Below are 8788 nucleotides of genomic sequence, written 5' to 3' on the forward strand. Positions count from 1 at the left end.
CCTACTGGGAGTGAATCTTAGCTTATCAAAATTGCGAACGAAAGATTAGCAAAATTGCGAATAGACACTTCTTAGCAGTTTCTGAGTAGCTCCACACTTACTCGGCATCTGCGATCAGTTCAGTCAGTTTCGTTCCTGGTTTGCCGTCACAAACACACCCAGCGTTCGCCCAGACACTCCTCCGTTTCTCCAGCCACTCCCGAGTTTTTCCCAGAAACGGTAGCGTTTTTTCGCGCACACCCATAAAACGGCCAGTTTCCGCCCAAAAACACCCACTTCCTGTCAATCACATTACGATCACCAGAACGAAGAAAAAACCTCGTAATGCCATGAGTAAAATACCTAACTGCATAGCACATTTACTTGGCGCAGTCGCACTGCGGACATTGCGCATGCGCATTAGCGACTAATCGCTCCGTTGCGAGAAAAAAATAACGAGCGAACAACTCGGAATGACCCCCATGGTTGGGACAGGGAGGGAAGCGGTTTGCCAAACACCAGGCTAATGAAATTGCTTCCTGAAGTGAAGAAAGAGTATATTAAGTTCTGCATTAGTATATATCCATAAGAGGGTGCTGTTTTAAGTTTTTGGTGTACATTTTTATGTATTCTATGTATTGTGAATGTCAATGTACGATGTTGTTGGTTGTATGTTTTCTGGCGTGCAGTTGACCGGAGACAAATTACGGGTACACGAAAGTGTACTTGGCCAATAAGATTCTGATTAGCAGGAAACAAGCTGTAGGAGACCTCAATGCACCACGAACACTGAAGCAGAAGCTGCTGCCGGTCTGCTGGATAAGGTAAGCAGAGCAGATTTGTAGGGAAGCTGCATTCAATAGGACACGGGGGAATCCAGGTGGGAGACAGGCACAGTGGCTGGGGAAGAACACAGGTGGTGGTGGGGGGAGGTGACTAGGGCTGGCTTCAGGCCTACTAGCACCCTGAGCGATAAACTTTGAGGCCCCCCATGCGCGCTCCGAAGGCGCACGGACTCCTGGGAAAGTGGATGTGGCTTTGTAACTTTATATTATCAAACTGTAAATATTACACAATGTCCCCAGGATAATTGCCAGACACACATATGCCCCAAATAGTGCCAGATACACATACGCCCCCAATAGTGCAGTGCCAGATACACATATGCCCCCAATAGTGTCAGATACACATATGCCCCCAGAAGTGCAGTGCCAAATACACATATGCCCCCAGCAGTGCAGTGCCAGATGCAGATAATATGCACCCACAGTGCCAGATACACATTATATGCCCCCACAGTGCTGTGCCAGATACACATAATATGCCCTCAGCAGTGCCAGATACACATTATATGCCCCAATAGTGCCAGATACACATTATATGCCCCCACAGTGCCAGATACACATTGTATGCTCCCATATTTCCAGATACACATTATATGCCCCCACAGTGACAGATATACATTATATGCCCCCACAGTGCCAGATACACATTTGCCCACAGTGCTAGATACACATATGCCCACAGTGCCAGATATACATATGCTCCCACAGTTCCAGATACACATTAACCCCCAGTAGTGCAAGATACACTTATGCCCACAGTAGTTCCAGATACACATATACCCACAGTGCCAGATGCAAAAATGACCACAGTGCCAGATGCACATATGCCCCCAAAGCCGGATACACATATGCCCACAGTGCCAGATACACATATGCCCCCAGCACCAGATACACATATTCCCCCAGTATCAGCTACACATATAACCCCAGCACCAGATACACATATGCCCCCAGTAGTGCAAGATGCACATATGGCCCCAGTAGTGCCAGATACACATGCCCCCAGTAGTGCCAGATACACATATTCCCACAGCACCAGATACATATATGCCCACAGTACCAAATACACATATGCACCCAGCACCAGATACACATACCCCCAGTGACAGATACACATATGCCCCCAGAAGTGCAGTGCCAAATACACATATGGCCCCCAATAGTGCCAGATACACATATGCCCCTAGCAGTGCAGTGCCAGATGCAGATAATATGCATCTACAGTGCCAGATACACATTATATGCCCCCACAGTGCTGTGCCAGATACACATAATATGCCCTCAGCAGTGCCAGATACACATTGTATGCTCCCATATTTCCAGATACACATTATATGCCCACACAGTGACAGATATACATTATATGCCCCCACAGTGCCAGATACACATTTGCCCACAGTGCTAGATACACATATGCCCACAGTGCCAGATATACATATGCTCCCACAGTTCCAGATACACATATACCCCCAGTAGTGCAAGATACACTTATGCCCACAGTAGTTCCAGATACACATATACCCACAGTGCCAGATACAAAAATGACCACAGTGCCAGATCCACATATGCCCCCAAAGCCGGATACACATATGTCCACAGTGCCAGATACACATATGCCCCCAGCACCAGATACACATATTCCTCCAGTATCAGCTACACATATAACCCCAGCGCCAGATACACATATGCCCCCAGTAGTGCAAGATGCACATATGGCCCCAGTAGTGCCAGATACACATGCCCCCAGTAGTGCCAGATACACATATTCCCACAGCACCAGATACATATATGCCCACAGTACCAAATACACATATGCACCCAGCACCAGAAACACATATACCCCCAGTGACAGATACACATATGCCCCCAGTTCCAGATATACATATGCCCAGTGCCAGATGCACATATGCCCCTAGTGCCAGATACACATATTCCCCCAGCACCAGATACAAATATGCCTCCAGCACCAGATACACATATACCCCCAGTGCCAGATACACATATGCCCACAGTGCCAGATACACATATGCCCTAGTAGTGCCAGATACACATATGCCCCCAGTAGTGCCAGATACACATATGCCCCAAGTGTCAGATACACATATGCAGAGCTGGCCCTAACCAATATGATGCCCTAGGCAAGATTTTAGCTGGTGCCCCCTAGCACCGCCGCAAGTTCTGCCTCTGACCCTGCACCCTGTTCCCAGCACCATCACCCTTCACCAACAGCAGTCCTCTTTTTGGTGCTCTTACCCCCTATATTTTAAATAAGGACAGTTCGCACATTCAGCACACAGCCCAAAAAGGTGTGTTCTCTTGCTGGGAAGGGGCATAGCCACACAATGGTACCCCCAATTAAAATTACGCTACACAGTAGTGCAACTTTATTCACATTTTATCATGCGCAAGTGTCTCTTATTCACGTTACATCACACAGTAGTACCACTTTACCTTATATACGTTACTCCTCACAGTAGTGCCCCTTATTCACATTACACCACATCATATTGCTTTTTATTTACATTAGACCACACATTAGAACACCTTATACACATAATGCCACACATTAGTAAAGCATTTATACACATAATACCACACAATAATGCCCCTTACACATGACACACATTATTGATGTCCTTATAAACATACTGCGCCTTACACATTATGCCAACCTTTATTAATGCCCTTATTCACATAATGTCCCTTACACATATGCCACACATTAATGCCCTAATACTCATAATGAAACACATAGTGCCCCTTACACATATGCCGCACATTATTAATGCATTTATACACGACACACATAATGCCCCTTACCCATATGCCGAACACTGCTGTACAACCAACCCATCCTCACACAGCACTCACATGGCCGCTAACACTGTGACCTCTGCCTCTGCTTGGATACAGATGTGTCCTCATACATCTTTCCTCAATACGCCATGTAGCAGGAAATGCCTGGCGTGAGTCAGCTGGCAGCTCTGCTAACGTCGGGCGCCTTTTTTGACGAAAATGCATCTTGTTTGCATTACTATCTGACTAGGATGCACAAGCAGGTTCTGCTGGTTAAAATTATATGTGGCATGCCTTTATTCTGTGTGCAACTGTATCTGCATACAAAATGCTACATTACAGTGACTTCCAGGAATACACTGCAATGTAGCATTTCGTATGCAGATTAAGCCGCAGTTACACACAGAATATAGGCATGCCGCATATCATTTTAATCAGCAGAAGCTGCTTGTGCCTTATCGCATACCAAATGCCCTAGGCATTTGCCTATCTTGCCTATGCCTAGGGTCGGCTCTGCACATATGCCCCCAGTGCCAGATACACATATGCCCCCAGCAGTTCTGCTCATCACCACTGCTGCCTCTGCTGTTCCTGCTGCCTCTCCTGCTGAGAAGGTCTCCAGTCTCGGTCAAGTCAGGAGCCAGTTCGTGAGCCAATCAAAGCTTGCGGTCCGGCAGCCAATCAGGAGCTGCTGCCAATCCACAAGCTGATTGGCTGATGATCTGGCACAATATTGGCTTTGTATGATGGGCCGGCTGATGGCCGCCCTTAGGAGTCTGGCACACAGCGTGGCTGCTCCCAAGGAACATGCCTCGAGTTGGCCCTGTGTGAGAAAATGGGGGGGGGGGGCACAGTGACTGGGACAGAACACAGAGGGGAAGAGTGACACAGTTGCTTCAACAGAACACAGAGGTGAGACACAGTGGCTGGGCCAAAACACAGTAGGAATGGGGGTGACAGTGGCTAGGTCAGTACACAGGGGGGGTGGCACAGCGGCTGGGATAGAACATGGGGAGGGTGACAGTGGCTGGGTCAGAACACATGGGGGTGTCACACAGTTGCTCAGACAGAACATAGAGGGGGGGGGGGGGTGACAGTGCCTGGGAGAGAAGGGGGAGGGGGGTGTGACACCGTGTCTGGGAGAACACTGCATTATTTAGATAGATAGATAGATAGATAGATAGATACCCACACACATACATATTATATATATATATATATATATATATATTTCTGTGTGTGTGTGTGTGCGCGTGCGTGCGTGCGTGCGTGTGTGTGTGTGTGTAAAATAAGATCAAACAAGGGGCGCCTCCATAGTGCATAAAAGTAGTTTTAATCGTATTGAGGCATATAAAGACAGGTACTAGATCAGCTCCCACATCCCTATTTTCATTGACCCCTTGCAGCATGCCCACTTTTTGGTGAGCACCTTTGGTGCGCGCACACAGGACCACTAAGACATTTTTTCTACTTTCAACACTGGACAAATCTGTGTAGGAATGTGTATGCTTGTTAGGCTTAATGGGATGTGTAATCTTTCCAAACTCATATTTCCTCAGTCAATGGAGCCCTGCTCAGCATAGGGGTGTCAGAGAAGCACTAAACTCTGTTTTTCCTTCCCATCCCAGTGCCTGTGTGCCCCTACCCCTCTTTTCCCCCGACTGTACCTCCTCCCTATTCTCTGCAAGCTGATCCAAGCCCCTAGTTATGTGACCTGAATTTCAGTTTCCTTACCTGTTGAGGGATTTTACATGTATAGAAGAAAAAGTATGACTCTTGTTTGGGCGCACTCTTATGTTAACTATCTGTTAATTGATAAGTCAAGTATTTGAGGAGTAATAACAGTACAATCTTTATTTCTGCTCTTTAAAATACATGGGTGCTAAACACGACAGGTTGGAGATGGAGTAAATGTGGATAGGTCAGCTGGAGACAACGGTCTCCCAATTAAATGTTCAGATCTTAATTATTCCTAGATAAATGCATGTCGGAAGTTAGCTACATATTAAGCTACTTCCCTCTGCCCAAGATCTGTACAAACTGTGTTTGTATTAATGCAGCCCTAATTGGGTTACAATCGTGAAGTGGGAGAGCCCATACACTTGGTAACACTTCTAAACAATGACCTCCGTAATGAGTAAAAAGAATGTAATGGGAGTAGGAAGATAAAGTATAAGTGGTGATACTGCTGTTGGTATTTTTTCTACAGGAAGGGGAGTCTCCCTACTTCACTGGGTATTCCCTAGTGGTCGCCCGTCTAGGTACTGACCCAGCCCACCTGCGTTTAGCTTCCAAGATCGGACGAGATTGGGCGTGAACGTAGGGGTATGGTCGTAGGAAGGTTCAAACCTATAGTACCAATGAGAGTGCACCGAAATAGGAGGATTGATTCCTCCTCGGAAAAGAGAATGCTAGAAATGCGTACTGAGAAAGGAGAAAGGTGACAAGAAAGTAAACAGGTGTGAATCTGCTGTCCACGTTAGACCGAGGAAGTGTGTCTCCTGGGGGGACACGCTCCTCTGAATCGTGGATGAGAGTTCACAGAGAAAGAGCAGTGGGAAGAGATATATGTGTAATTTTGGGATGGGAGGAAGAAAAGGCAAAAAGAAGGTTGTTTACACATTAACTGTAGGTCCCCTAGGGGTTACCTCAGATGTTAGATTACTGCCAAATCCTGGTTCAAAGATACAACACAGTGACAGGTGTTTAAAACAAATATCCACCAGAGATAGAGATGGAGAAAATATCTTATGAATGGTGTCAAAACATAGTATATATATCGTTGCTTGTGCACTTTGGATTTACGTAGCAATAAACAGTTTGATGGACGAATTTATGTCGTGCACCAGAACCTTAGATTTCACAGGTGATATGAGCAGAATGTCCCGTATCAGGACAGATCTTAGTCATTGGCACAGGCCTATACCTGAGGCAAAAAGAAAGAAATACCCCTGTACACTTCTCTCAATGGTGAGGAAACTTCACGGGAGCATGCAATACACAGTCTGAGATTACCTAGGGCAGAGTACATGCAGGATCACACCGCACCTGTCCTATTTACACTTGGGTGTGAGAAAAAAGTGTGGCACATTATACTAGGGCAATGAGAGGACATAGATAAACCATGCTAATTAATTGAAAACACCAGCACTGTAAATATAGAGATTCTCTCTGTGAGCAGAAGGGGGCTTTGGAGATTGGAGCAGGTAACTGTTGGATGTCACTTCTACAGTTAGTAGATGAACAGGGTGCCTGCAAGAGATGCAAGGCCACCAATACCTGCCCCTGTCACAAAGTTAGGCCTCAGATTACCTAAACTGCATTGTACAATTATTATTATTATTTTTTTTATATAATTAATTCTTCAGGTGAATGTCAAATACCACTCCTTCAGTTGGTAGGCAGATAGGGTGCCCGCAAGAAATGCGGGACCACCAATACCTGCCCAATTCACAGGGTTAAACCTCAGAGTACCTAGACTGAAATGGTACAAATATGCAATATAACTAGGCTGGAAGCACCAGCAATATAGCTTAGAGCAATTTCTGCTATGCCTATGCGCTCCATTGTAACCAATGGTGGGAACTTTGTGGTCAGCGGTTGACCGAAAGTAACCTCACCGCTGACCACAAAGTTCCCACCATTGGTTATAATGGAGCGCATAGGCGCTACATTGTAACACTGCCGTGTGCCGCCTGTCAGACAGTACAGGAGCACACAGCCGATCAGGAGGGTGCCACAACGTGGCGCTCCCTGATTGGCTGAAGAAACCCACTTAGACATAAGTCAGAGGGGGTTTCTGGCATTCGGGGAAAGGGGTCCCATGTGAAAACATGGGGCCCCTTTCAGTTCGAGGTCGGGTGTCCGTTTTTTTATTTTGACAAGTACGAGGATTACAAATGGATTACAAGCAGAAGAGCCTTCTACACTGGAGTATGTGAGTATAATTTTTTCAACAGGTACACCATGGATTCTACATGGAGAAGAGGACCGACCCTCGTGTGAACATAAGGTAAGTATGTGTATATGGTGGTGTGGATGTATGTATTAAAGTTATACTTTCAAGGTGTGTGCCTTATGTCTTTATTGGGGTATTTCTCTGACGTCCTAAGTGGATGCTGGGGACTCCGTCAGGACCATGCTGGGGACTCCGTCAGGACCATGGGGAATAGCGGCTCCGCAGGAGACAGGGCACAAAAGTAAAAGCTTTAGGATCAGGTGGTGTGCACTGGCTCCTCCCCCTATGACCCTCCTCCAAGCCTCAGTTAGGTTTTTGTGCCCGGCCGAGAAGGGTGCAATCTAGGTGGCTCTCCTAAAGAGCTGCTTAGAGTAAAAGTTTTGTTATGTTTCTTTATTTTCAGTGAGTCCTGCTGGCAACAGGCTCACTGCAACGAGGGACTTAGGGGAGAAGAAGTGAACTCACCTGCGTGCAGGATGGATTGGCTTCTTAGGCTACTGGACACTAGCTCCAGAGGGACGATCACAGGTACAGCCTGGATGGGTCACCGGAGCCGCGCCGCCGACCCCCTTGCAGATGCTGAAGAGAGAAGAGGTCCAGAAATCGGCGGCTGAAGACTTCTCAGTCTTCTTGAGGTAGCGCACAGCACTGCAGCTGTGCGCCATTGCTCTCAGCACACTTCACACCAACGGTCACTGAGGGTGCAGGGCGCTTGGGGGGGCGCCCTGGGCAGCAATGAAAGTACCTATGCTGGCTAAAAATACATCACATATAGCCCCTGGGGCTATATGGATGTATTTAACCCCTGCCAGGTTGTCAGAAAAACGGGAGAAGAAGCCCGCCGAAAAGGGGGCGGGGCCTATTCTCCTCAGCACACAGCGCCATTTTCCTACACAGCTCCGCTGCTAGGAAGGCTCCCAGGCTCTCCCCTGCACTGCACTACAGAAACAGGGTTAAAACAGAGAGGGGGGGCACTTATTTGGCGATATTATTATATATTAAGATGCTATAAGGGAAAACACTTATATAAGGTTGTCCCTGTATAATATAGCGTTTTGGTGTGTGCTGGCAAACTCTCCCTCTGTCTCCCCAAAGGGCTAGTGGGGTCCTGTCCTCTATCAGAGCATTCCCTGTGTGTGTGCTGTGTGTCGGTACGTGTGTGTCGACATGTATGAGGACGATGTTGGTGAGGAGGCGGAGCAATTGCCTG

General features: G+C 47.1%; 1 pseudogene; it reads right to left on the bottom strand.

Moving 5' to 3' along the window:
• Positions 1 to 5840: 5840 nt before the first annotated feature.
• On the bottom strand, positions 5841 to 5959 carry LOC134944134 (5S ribosomal RNA; annotated as a pseudogene).
• Between the last annotated feature and the right edge of the window lie 2829 nt (positions 5960 to 8788).

The sequence above is a fragment of the Pseudophryne corroboree genome, chromosome 1, assembly GCF_028390025.1.
Source record: "Pseudophryne corroboree isolate aPseCor3 chromosome 1, aPseCor3.hap2, whole genome shotgun sequence".
Classification (NCBI taxonomy): domain Eukaryota; kingdom Metazoa; phylum Chordata; class Amphibia; order Anura; family Myobatrachidae; genus Pseudophryne; species Pseudophryne corroboree.